We start from the raw sequence: 13,273 nt of genomic DNA on the forward strand, positions 1-13,273 counted from the left end.
GGGATCCGCATACAGCAGCAGAACCCATTTAATTTTAATTTAATTTAACCCTCAACCAATTTCAGGCGCTGCAGGATGCAGGCCGCTACCAACCGGTCAATCTGGAAATAATTGAGGGAGGTCTATGATGTTCAGCAGTGGACGTCCTGTGGCTGAAATTATGATGATTTACTAACGGGATATAGCAGTTTTGTCCAGAGATATTTCAATATTGAGGTCACTACCCTAGAGTCAGGTGATCCATCTTTATAGACTAGGTAGGGTCTGAATTCAATAGGACTGTTTTCGGAAAATTAAGTTGATTTTAGGCTAAGTCCTAATCAAACTGAGATCAATTATTATTATCTATACTCTACTATACTATAGGAGGAACCAAAGCTAAACCCAGGACCTCAAAACGGGATTATACCCACCTCTCGTTCCGACAACTGCAACTCCTGTGTAGCCAGGGTATACAGCTTGACCGCAAATAAAAAACCTAATTAGTAAGGTCAAGTTTGTCCCGGGGAAAAGTTAAACTGTCATTGGACCCAGGACAGCCAGAACCTCATGGAAGAGTGAGTGAGCCTATTTGACCACTGGACCACGGACCTAGAGTTCAGAGATAGAACAAGTACAATCAAGTATTTATTTAAATTTGATATCCACAGTGAGCTTTCCTTGACGGCGCTTATTTGAATGGCCGAACTAACATTGGCAATGATTTTACTATCACCAGGGCCATAAACAATCATCAACAAGACGATGCTCTTCAACAGTGCCATAAAGAATGATCAAATAAACATAAGTTGTAGTAAAAATCTGATCTAGACAATTTAGACTTGTTAGCATTTGACATGTGAAATGATCTAAGGTTTGGGAACGTGAAAAAAAATTGAGGAATCAAAGTTACGTATTATAGAGGCAGTAAATAGTAATAAAGTGCAAGGAATTCCTCTATTTATGATTTAGGCCAAACTCTACCACATGAGGCCAGTTACAAATTGCCAACTACTTTCCCTCAATAAAAATACCCCAGATAGGCATTGCTTACTTCCTAATGTAACGCACACTCCTGCCAGTATTCTAGATTCTATCTTAGAACTTAATACAAAAAACACTTGTTTTCAGTATCACTGTATGTAGCAATGATGCTATAACAGTCCTACTTTTACTGGTAGACAGTTTTATAGGTTATTTCGTAAGGGGAAATAAACAGTGTCCCATAAGAGTGGTCTCTGTGCCGTGACAGAAACTCCCTTAATAGCTGCAGTTAAGATGTCGTCTATTTCCGAAACATAAACATGAAGACGGGCAAACACTGCTGCTTTTACAGTTTTATTTTAGGGGATTTAATATTAGACTTGAGAGGAGAGCCGTGGAGAATTTAACGGTAAAATCTTTAAGATACTATTTAAAATCCCAACAAACTTACGCAACTTCAATTCACCCAAGATGATAATTTTATATCCTCATCAAAAGATTCTTGATGTAGTATAAAAGAATTATAAGAATGGACATAATGATAGCAAGGGATAAAAACAAACCATAACATTAAAATTGCTAGATGAGTTAACATTTTAACTGGAAGTTGAAAAACAAGTGACTAATAAGGAAACCTAGCCTGAGGTTCATTGGTGGCTGTTAAAAAAAGAAACAAAACAAAAAATAACTCAAAACTTCGGGTTACCACTCACAATTCACAATCACAAAAACGAAAAATCGATAAACTTCGAAATCGAATCGCGTAAATCGTTATTTCGAAAATCGAACGGCGCTAAACTCGCGCGCACCGCGCCGCACGCGCAACGGCCCGAGACTAACCGGAGACGAACTGGCTGCCTCGGCACACTCATCATAGTTCTCCCCGTCCTTTTCACACATATGAACCACTCACTTGCTAGAGCAGGACGGGAGATGAAAACTTTTCTCGCGGAGGCGTCATTTCGCAAGCTTATTCAAGGACGGTTTACAAAACATTAACTAAATAAATATAAATAAAATGCGGCACTTTTGTGAAATGCCATCCCCGTATGGAAGTTATTGGCGCGCATGGCACTTGGCAGATGTAGTTTGATGTTTTTATTTTAGATATCGGAATTTATTGGTCGTTGTTTTATGGCTGTATTCTGTTGCAGGAGTATAATTAAAGAATTACAAGCGTTATAAATAGTCGGCCATTTTTGGCTCGAAGTTAGTTCACCGTGGAAGCTGAAATTTTAATAAACTTTTCTCGTACGCTGTAAAATGCACAATTTATGTGGTTTTGAATAGGAAGTAGAGCGTGGTAACTTTATGCAGGGTGTTCTCATGATATTTTTGCTCCACAGTTTGTTATAGTGCTTGTTATTTGACAACGGTTAGTATAATTTAACGTGAGATCGTCCTGAACTTGTGGTCTACTTAGAACTATGTTAACCGCTCTTAGGCTGTATGATGACTCATAAAATGGAGAAAGTAGCTAGCCATCTGTGAAAAAGAAACCAACTGGTTGTTATTTTGGTCTCTGCATGTGAACTTAGATCTACTTTAATTCGATATGAAAGATTTTCCTGAAAAGAAAAATCAAGCGAAAGTGTTTTTGAAGGAAGGTAGGTCTAACTTTTTTCTGAAAAGATAATATTATACTATTTAAAAAAAAAGAGAAAGGTCATCTATTGGGTACTATTAAATAAATAAGCTAACTAAATAAAAACTCAATAATATAAAAAAGAACATAAAATTACTAAAATACACCCATTGGTAGACTGCGCGGTTCTATAAAAATATTAAAACAATCGACTTATAATTGATCGAAGCGTGGTTTTGTAACACAATGTGTACCATAAATCATTTAAAGGATAACATTTCATAAATCATACAAGATATAAAAATAACATACGGAAACATTAGGCGTTTCCGACCGACAGCCTCACAAGGAGGTCAAGCTACGGACACAAAACATTTGTAGCTAAATACCTATTTATATGACTACTAGTAGCCTTTCGTACGTTTAGATCCCGTTTTACGCCCTTAGGAGTTGAATTTCGCAAAATCCCATCTTAGTGCCCATGCAAAATTTGAGACCTAGCACTTGTAGTTTCTGATATTTCGTGATGAGTAAGTGAGTCCAGTGACCTTTCGCTTTTATAAATTAATGTAGATGTGTATTATGCCTACTATACTGAAGCTAATCGAATTTAAGCTATCTTTAGCATTACATGTAAATATCCCAAGTACTAACTATACTATACTAAACTATCGTATGCTGAAGTCAGAAGACCGTGTATTTCCCTAAATTGCTATGGAATCAGCATCAGAATCAGAAAAGTGTGTATTTCCTTTATTGCTAAGCAACAAAGTCCATTATTCGATGCAAGCTTGACACTCTGAATACAACGCGTCCTTGACATGTCATTACCACAAATTACTGTGAAGCACTGATAGTCTTGAATTGTTCGCTCTACAAACGATATTCTGCCACAGTACACATTTAGTCAGTAAGTTGGACCAAATGCACTGTTTCTACCGACACTTCTTAGCATCAACCCATAATGTTGTCTGGAAGTGGTGTTATACCAAGCTATATTTGGGACGTGTATAAGCGCCTTTGAAAGGGCCTCAGTACTGAATACAAAAACTTTGACTTTGACTATTAATGTCACTCTATCGCAGGGAGTAAGCTGTAAGGTGATTGATAGATCCCATGGTGTTTATCTTGACATGTTGTCGTCTGTATTAATCTACACTAATATTATAAAGAGAAAATATTTTTGTTTGTATGTATTTAATAGGCTCCAAAACTAATGGCACAATTCGAAAAATTCTTTCACCGCTAGAATCCTTATTTCTGGTGAACATAGTACGAAATCCGCCGAAGCAGTTAGTTACAAAACACTGTTTTAAATTTTTTATTATAGTACGAAGTCAAGTTACTATCCAAACTAGAACTATGTACTTTATGGCTCTACAATCGGAGCTATTAAGAATACAGACCACCAAGCGAGTCCACTCCTTATAAGGGACATGACGTAACGCTTAAACAGCCTTAGGATATAGAAGATAATAATTCATAGGAGATATGGAATTGAATCAATTTCTAAATCTCTAAATGGGTTGTAAAATATTCGTCTCTGGTCCAGTGGTAGAGTAGGCGAGTGACTTTTTTTGGTGGTTAGGGGGCTTACGCCCGTATTCACAAACATTACTATGAGGTTGCACAGTGCGCGTGGACGCACAGGGTGACACACGAATCAATGACAGAGCTCTATTCAACGCTGTGCGTTCGATTTGCTGCTTCACTTAAGCAAGCATCGTTTGTGAATACGGGCGTTAGTGTGAGTATACATCAAACGCATTCATATTCGATAAGAATCTATAATATAAAAATGAATCGCAAAATGTGTTGGTAAGCGCATAACTCAACAACGCCTGGACCAATTTGGCCAAAACTTTTTTTAAAATGTTCGTTGAAGTTCAAGGATGGTTTTTACGGCGAGAAAAATTAGAATTATTGCTGGAAAAACCCTAAAAATAGCCCTTTTCTTTTTCCCATACAAATGATTTGTAACTAAAACGTAGTCAATTTGAGCTTTATTGCTATGGTATAAAGTTCATATTAAATTACAAGCACTCACTGTTGTCTAAGCAATGTAGGTGTGTTCCTAACGTCAAAGATCATATTATCTATCAAAACAATGTGCGTGTGTGCGTTGGAGCACAGAATACATAGTTGGAGGAGTTAAATGTCGCGTTCCGAAACTCGCGTTTCTTTTGTATTAGTTTCGGCACGCGAGATAAAATGCATCAGTTTCCACGTCATTACATCAGTCAAACAAAAATCGCGTTACCAACAGTGTTTTATTATTTTTAATATCCAAATTTTAAATAAATAAAACAATTCGTACGGCTTAAAAGGATTTGACTTCAAGTCATATCAAATTAAAAAAAAAAAGTTACAAATACACTACAAATTAAAAACAAAAACCAGAAATAAATTATAAATGTTTGATTAGGCTGGAATACTTCACATTCATTATTATAATATTATCGCCAAAATGTTGCCGACTCCAGGCCCGGCGCGTCAAAATGTGTCGCGCGAGCGCGAACGCGCTGCCCCCGTGTATACTCGTGCGCCATCGGGCTTCGACTAATGGTTAGTCGCGTTTTTCGATCTTGGGCACTATTGGGTGAAAGAGAAAGAAACACTCTATTTTTTCGTGTAAATTTGAACTTTGTACAATGTATACTTACGAAACTGTGATCTTTCAATTTTGCGTCCTTCCGGAAGTACTTTAAGTCCTGCTTGCAGGACTCCGGGCAATCTATCACTAAATATATAAAAGGAGAAACTGACTGACTGACTGACAGATCAACGCACAGCCTAAACGGCTAAACGTAGGCACTTGAAATTTGGAAGGGACGTAGTTTAGGTACCGTAGAGGTGCACTAAGAAAGGAATTCCCGAAATTCCCACGGGAACGGGAATTAGCGGAAAAATCCTTTTGTATGAACAATCTAAACCGCTTAAGTTAGATGCTTGAAATTTGGTGTGCAGGTACCTTAGTAAACTTAAAGCTTAGGTACAACAGGATATCGTAAAATTCCCACGGGAACGGGAGTTACCGGGAAAAAACATATGTATGAAAAAATCTAAACTGCGTAAGATAGACGCTTGAAATTTGGCATGCAGGTACCTTAGTAAATTTAAAGCTTAGGTACAACAGGATATCGTAAAATTCCCACGGGAACGGGAGTTAGCGGGAAAAAACATATGTATGATAAAATCTAAACTGCGTAAGATAGACGCTTGAAATTTGGCATGCAGGTACCTTAGTAAACTTAAAGCTTAGTTACAACAGGATATTGCAATATTCCTACGGGAACGGGAGTTAACCGCTGAAGATAGATGAAGGGGGTAAAACGGGATCCACGCGTACGAAGTCGCGGGCGGCCGCTAGCTATCATCTATCTATCTATATAAATAAAAATGAATTGATGTTCGTTATTCTGATTATAACTTGAGAACGACTGGGCCGATTGAGCTGATTTTGGTTTTAAAATGTTTGTCGTAGTCCAAGTCTAAACGATGAGTAAATACGCGCACGATATTGTTTTTCTGTGACAGACAAAATTCCACGCGGGCGAAGCCGCGGGCGGAAAGCTAGTTTAGAATAAGAAAAAAAGGACGTATCTTTGAAGCACTCGAATTACAATTTGTATACGCATATTTGCACAAATCGTTGAACAAATACCTACAAAGACCGAGTGTGTATTATGAGATTATGACGTTTAAGATTTTATAATTTATGAAATTAAGATTTAATTTGAAAACAGCTCTTTAACTAAAACACAACTGTTGTGACAATGTACATGTTATAATAAACTTAAAAAAAAAAATAAACTGACTTCAAATGCGTGAACACAAAAAAAAACTAAAAATTAAAAATATTGCGTATAAAAAAGTTCATCCCCAATTTTCCACCCTTGGGGGTGAAACATTTTCTTCAAATTCGCATGAAACCACCCTTTTGATAATACCTATTCAACAAAAAAATAATCGATCAAATTGATTTATAATCGGCGGAGATATTGCGTATAAAAAAGTTCATCCCCAATTTTCCACCCTTGGGGGTTGTTTTTTCTATTATTAAATTTAAATGGGACCACCCTTGAGGTATTACCTATACGCCGAAAAAAGATTTGTTCAAATCGGTTCATAATTGGCGGAGTTATCGCGTAACAAACATAGAAAAATAAAACATACGGATCGAATTGAGAACCTTCTCCTTTTTTGAAGTCGGTTGAAAATAAGTACATAGGACATCCTGCAATAATCTTCACTGGCACTGGGTTTTGATTTTCTGATTTTCGCTGTCTACTGGCCACTAGGTTATTATGACAGCGAATTACGGAAACAACCTGATCATTTTTTTAAGAGATGACGTGCTTTTCAACCGACTTCAAAAAAAAGGAGGAGGTTCTCAATTCGACCCGTATGTTTTTTTTTTTTTTTTTTTTCTATGTTTGTTACGCGATAACTCCGCCAATTATGAACCGATTTGAACAAATCTTTTTTCGGCGTATAGGTAATACCTCAAGGGTGGTCCCATTTAAATTTAATAATAGAAAAAACAACCCCCAAGGGTGGAAAATTGGGGATGAACTTTTTTATACGCAATATCTCCGCCGATTATAAATCAATTTGAACGATTATTTTTTTGTTGAATAGGTATTATCAAAAGGGTGGTTTCATGCGAATTTGAAGAAAATATTTCACCCCCAAGGGTGGAAAATTGGGGATGAACTTTTTTATACGCAATTTTTAGTTTTTTTTGTGTTCACGCATTTGAAGTCGGTTTTATTTTTTTAAAAAGTTAATTATATATTTTGCCGTCAGTAAAAAGTACTCAAATACTGAGTAGTACAATTACCCTTTTCGTCATGAACAAGCAGGACTACCCTGTATAATTAACCTGTCTTTATCAGAAACAATAGGGCTCAAGCTTCCTGATTCACGTTCATTCACCTCTCACCTTGTCAGCACCCAACTTTAGGCCCTATAACCATAACCATGGCATCATACTTATTAAACTGACCATTATACAAAAGGGCGAGCTGATTGGACTATTAAACAATGACTCATAGATAAAGACCTTATGATCACAGCCAGAGAGCCGTCATTTGCATGTCAAAATAGACTTAGGTTTTCGATGTATATTGAAATTACTACCCCATGCTACTGAGAATACGGCAGACAAGAATATTTAGTGTTTTAACAGAATTAAGACTTCCTACGTTTTATGGCGCGACGTCATGGTAAATTGACTTTTTAATATTGATCAATTACGATGTAGAGTTCAATTTCCCATGGTAAATATTTTTCCAAGAGATTAAGCTTGGTTTATTCTGTCGTATATGAACATGTCTTCGAGCTATAGGAACGATAATACAGCCAGCCACGTTCATTTTTAGGTTATCATTTTTTAAATTTCAGTGACATTAAGTAAAATAAGAAATGCGTGGTTAATGGCCTATGGGCCTATGTCCTTTCCCGGACTCAAACTATCTCTACCTATACCAAATTTCATCAAAATCGGTTCAGTGAGAGCATCAGATAAAGTTACTTTCGAATCTATAAAATAGTAGGAACTTAATTTAATTTCATGGAAAACATGCAAAATCTTTCCTCTTTTATGTAACAGGATAACAATTATGCCATAGATGACGTAAGCGAGAATTTCCGCAGAAGGTGAACATTGATTAATATTAATTAATAGTGATCAGATACTACGAAACAACCAGTTTGTCACATTATTTTCCCTATTTACAGATATGATGTCCCCCGGAAAATGATTCCACTATTGTTGGTGTATAATTAGTTTGATTATATTCATGATTAATTAATTTTCCCTTATTACGATTGATAAGGAAAAAGTGCAAATACTCGTATGTCAAAGAAATAAGATTAAATATTTACTGACACCGTCCAGTTAGTAACCTAGACTTTTCTTTTGAAAATTCTAGTGCGCGTTTTTGCTGATTCTAACCTAACTAATCATATTATTTACTTACGACGGCTACATAAAACGATAAAAAAGTTATATTTAAGCTATATCTCCATGATATCAAGTAGATATATCATTATCTATCACACTTAGAAACTTTTGGCTCCGGCCGGATTCAAACGCGCTGGCTTGCAGCCGGCAGATCTGTGCTAACCACTAGGTGTCTGTCAAAACATTATTATCTTTTAAACTGATGTCAGAAATAAAGCCTAAAATAGTCTTGTTGACCATTTAAAATTACGATCTAACGATACCATTATAAAAATACCTTTTATGGAATCCAATAAATTCTAACAATACCAACAATTAAACGCCATTCAGGTCAATGTCACCCAGAAGTAATAAATAACGGATAAAAAAATTGAGAAATCGTATAGAAAATGTCGTATGGCAACAAAACGACGTCAAATCGTGCGCAGTTTCCATATAGGGAGAGCGGCGCGCGCGCAACGGGAAGGCTTCGTTGATATTTGAATAAAGAACGAGGCCGCTCATGTGATATGATCATAAAACCTGCTTGGTGTTTTTAGAATAAAAAAAATATACGCATTTTTAAAATTAGAATGCAAATAGCAAAAACAAAAATAAGCGCGCACTCGCCCATCTGCCATTTTTCGTTCCTTTGATTAAAGAACTTAGTAAACCAGCTCGGTATTTTAAGACTAAAAGACAAACGCTGGCACTTTTTAACTTTTTTTAAATTGTATTCATCTCAACTCAACATAAATTATAACACAATTTTTTAATGACGAAACAATCTGAACGGTATTCACCATTTTGCAAAGCACCCATGGCGAGCATTCAACAATTTTGCATAAATAATTTGCCAATAATAGCTGTTTGATTAGTATGCAACAAATAATAATCTAATCACCAACCCATCGATGTTTGGAAATCGCATTATAGATTTATAGGCAGAGGTCAACAGCCGCTTTGGATGACAAAGAATAAAACAAGTTACGAATTGCATATTTTTGTTATATGCCTATGCCTATAATTATCATAAATAAGTACTACAATAAAAATCACGTTTTAATTTAATAGCTTGTTCTGTATTTCTTATATCATTGTGTATGTGTGGGTAAACGGTGTAGGTACCTATTTAAACAGGTAGGTTAATTGTTTTATATGTTAAATAATTATAATTAATGCAGATAAAAATAAATTTTCGATTGCTGAGGAAGTACCATATAACAAAGTTACCTATACAACAAGTTCAACAAATATTAAAGTTCCATTGTGGCTGCCAACACAAAATTTTCGCGAGTTGGCCATAAATGTACGTAATTCAATAGTATCATACACAAAGCTCCGTTTCTTAAATTCGCTTTATTCTATCAGCCAATTGCAGATTGGCGCTAAGCCAGGTTTCCACAGATTTTTATTAAAAAACCTATACAAGTCTGAGCATTGTTCGCATCTGTTACACACGGCCGTAAATTACGCATTGTAAAACGCGGAATTTTTAAAAATGGAAGTTCATTGACTTCGCTATGAAGAATGTGTTTGCAAAAACATCGAATCTGACGTGTATTTATTGTGGCCAGTCTGTAGGAATCTATTTTTATTCTTTGTTTGAAAACTGTGTTAACATTAAAATTTGCATAGTAGAGAGATGTTTGATATTACGGTTTTTGAATGTGATTCGTAACTTAAAACAAAATTTCACGTTTGTAAGTAATGTTAGTGTAAATAAATTTGTATAGAGATTTCAGCCTACTCCATACCAAAATAATGTAAAATGCGAAAGTAACTGTCTGACCTTTTCATGTTTAACGATAGAAATAATTCAAATTGGTTTAGAGATAATTTGAGCTCCGGGAAGAAATATATGTATAGGATAGATTTTATCTTGGTTTTTTAAAAGCGCACGGTAAATTCTTAGCTCCTGTTTACGCAGGCGAAGCCGCGGGCAAAGCTTGTAGTTGATAGCAGCATAGACGATAGCACGACAAGCTAAACATGTTGAGGCTAAGTTTAACCGTAACTATAACCATAACTGGGGTTTTGTATGGAGTTTGACAGACTTTTGACGTTTCTCAACGTAAGATGGGTGCAACCCAGCCTAAATCTTAAGTAGTTAACAAGTTATTATACAGGCGAGTTCGCAACAAAAATATAAGTACTAAGTTTGTTACATGTTTATTTATGATGATGATGTCTCTCCACGACAGGTGAAGGGAGGTTCTTGAGGAGTGGATTGAAGGGCCACCAAGGGTCTCTTCAAGTGTCCCTCCCACACAATATAAATATAAACATTTGGGCAACGATATAACAAACAAACGTGTTGTTATTTCTGTATCCAAACAGACTGACTGGCATATTATTACGTAGGTCGATTTGGGAGAGTGTGTAGATAGACGGATTCGGATGTTTGTATGTCCTTAACGCGAAAAATATTAAAAGGATTTTGGTAAAACTTTAGTTCTAGTATACCTAACACTAAAGTTTTTATAAGTACTCGTTTGCTCACTCTTACTTGAAAAGCTAGTTAATTATTAGAAGTGTTAATAAATTTTAAAAATTTTATGTACTCGTAGCTGCATCACAAAATTGCATAGAACCGAACTTTAGTACTTAAAGTCATTAACAACGACATAAAACTTAAAACGTTAACACTTTGCCTTTTAAGCTGACAAAAACGCCAGCATACTTTGAACTCTATCAAAGCAGCATAAGGTGCAAAATCAGTTAAAATATATTTTCTACACCAGTGAAAGGGTTAAATGCAGCTTAAGCGAAGACAAAGCCCAACCGTTTCCTTCTATCCAGAAGTTCAAGCTGCTGCTATCTTGCGACAACTTTACGTTATCTCCATTTGGTCCGCACTTACAGTTAAGTGACGGTAAAGCTGTCTGTTGTTTTACGCGAACAACGCGGCGGACATCTGGCTAAAGAATCTCTGAATCGCGAAGCGTGTTTTGATTCTTTTACCGTAAAGTCTAGATTGAAATTGGATTGATAATTTAGACGTTTCAACGTAATAATGAAGGTGTTTAGGAATTCAATATTATATTTCTAAGATGTATAATGCATAGAATTAAGCGTTTACAACTAGGTACAAAATACCTGTAATATTTACGAGAAGATTTAGTTACGTAGATGATTCCGTAGTACTTTCATTTTATAAAATACTTTCTTTCCCTCTGATAAATTAGAGTGGGTCGTGCTCTTGCAGTGGGGACTAAATGACGTGATGATGATGATGATGATGATCATGATGATAGCAATACAAGAGATAAATCAATTAGTTCTGAAAAAAAAAGTACCTACCTATCATCAATGCGTTATACAAACAAACAGTTTGTTACCCAAAAGTTTACATAATTTCGATGCGAGGCGAGTCTCGCGCAAAAGAACTTGGTGCCTTAATGACTTCATTCGAAGTGTTCTCTAATGATGCCTCGGTACACGAATTTGCGTTTACAATTGCCAGTTTTCGCTTGATTAAATTTGATAATGACGGAGTGATTAGGGGACATCAGGGCTGTGGCTGAAGCAATTTTTACACTCAGGATGACCTCAAGAAGATAGCTGGCAGTGCTTGAAGGAAAAAAATGGAAGATCTTTTTTTTGGCGTTGCAATGGACTGGTATTGGCTGAAATGAGAAAACAAATCAAAAGATACCACGAAAAAGAAATAGCTGCATTTGTCATCTATAGAACTCACATTGATTGACAGTACAGATGAAAATGCAATGTAGGCCCCTGAACAGCATCTGTTCAAAATCGAACTTTATTTCGTTTAACAAACATTTTAGAGACCTTATTTCAAGTTCTAAAGTCCTTAACGTTGGGAACCCTATCTCCCATGAATGATATTCATGGTATAGACGACAGCATATCATACTATAACATTATTGTTGCAAATTCACCCTTATCACATCTGCTTAAAGTACCACAGTGTTAAACTTAACATGCACGTTGCACTCGCAATTTGAGCGCATCTTGGCACGGCTTCCGCCCACACAGCCATTGTGCATCGCGGCAGTAATTTGTGATGTGAACACTTAACTTCGGTTAATACACTTGCGTTTATGAAATGCAGATGCGCTTAGTGCTTATCTTTCATCACCATAATTTTAGGCTATAAAAGTAAGTACTATTTCTTGGGCTCTTTTCAAGACATAAGAAAGTATAAACTCAACATTTCTTGCGGTAACTTAAGACGGTATTCACAAACATTACTATGAGATCTCACAGTGCGCGTGGACGCGCACAGGGTGACACACGAACCAATCACAGAGCTCTATTCAACACTGTGCGTTCGATTTGTTGCTTCACTTAAGCAAGCATCGTTTGTGAATACGGACGTTAGTCACTCTACTAGCACTTAACTCTTGACCTTCAATGGTTTGGTTTTATTGGCGGTCAAGCTGTAGATCCTGGCTACACAGGAGTTGCAGCAGTGGAAACGAGAGGTAGGAATAGTCCTGAATCGGCTTACGAGGCAAAGCGCCACTATATCTATTCCCTCCTGATTTGAATCAACGTAACATTCTTTAACTCTTGCTGCGCTAAAACATATTCAAGAAGCGAGTTAACACACCAGCTATAGTGACTTGAGTTGGCCGTCGAGACAAGTGACAACTATTTTCTATTTCTGTCTATACTGTACTGGACCATGTTTTGACAGCTGTCAAAAAGTGAGATGTCAGTGGACTGGTGATGTCAACTACGCCATCCCATCTTCAGCCTTCTTCAGCTGAGAACTCAGAACAATATAGATACAAAACGTTCGCAGGAGA

General features: G+C 36.4%; 1 protein-coding gene and 1 long non-coding RNA gene across 2 annotated transcripts in view; both read right to left on the bottom strand.

The window, feature by feature from the left end:
• Positions 1-1,780, bottom strand: part of LOC135082908 (focal adhesion kinase 1) — an 82,817-nt gene extending 81,037 nt beyond the window's left edge. The window contains exon 1 of the mRNA XM_063977676.1: positions 1,677-1,780. The gene's annotated coding sequence lies outside the window, so the exon portion shown is untranslated. The remainder of the gene's footprint in view (positions 1-1,676) is intronic.
• A 10,312-nt stretch (positions 1,781-12,092) lies between these two features.
• Positions 12,093-13,273, bottom strand: part of LOC135082910 (uncharacterized) — a 97,147-nt gene continuing 95,966 nt past the window's right edge. Inside the window, exon 3 of the long non-coding RNA XR_010259518.1 lies at positions 12,093-12,124. This is a non-coding gene — a long non-coding RNA (uncharacterized LOC135082910). The remainder of the gene's footprint in view (positions 12,125-13,273) is intronic.

Source organism: Ostrinia nubilalis, chromosome 22 (genome assembly GCF_963855985.1).
Source record: "Ostrinia nubilalis chromosome 22, ilOstNubi1.1, whole genome shotgun sequence".
In the NCBI taxonomy this organism is placed as follows: Eukaryota; Metazoa; Arthropoda; class Insecta; order Lepidoptera; family Crambidae; genus Ostrinia; species Ostrinia nubilalis.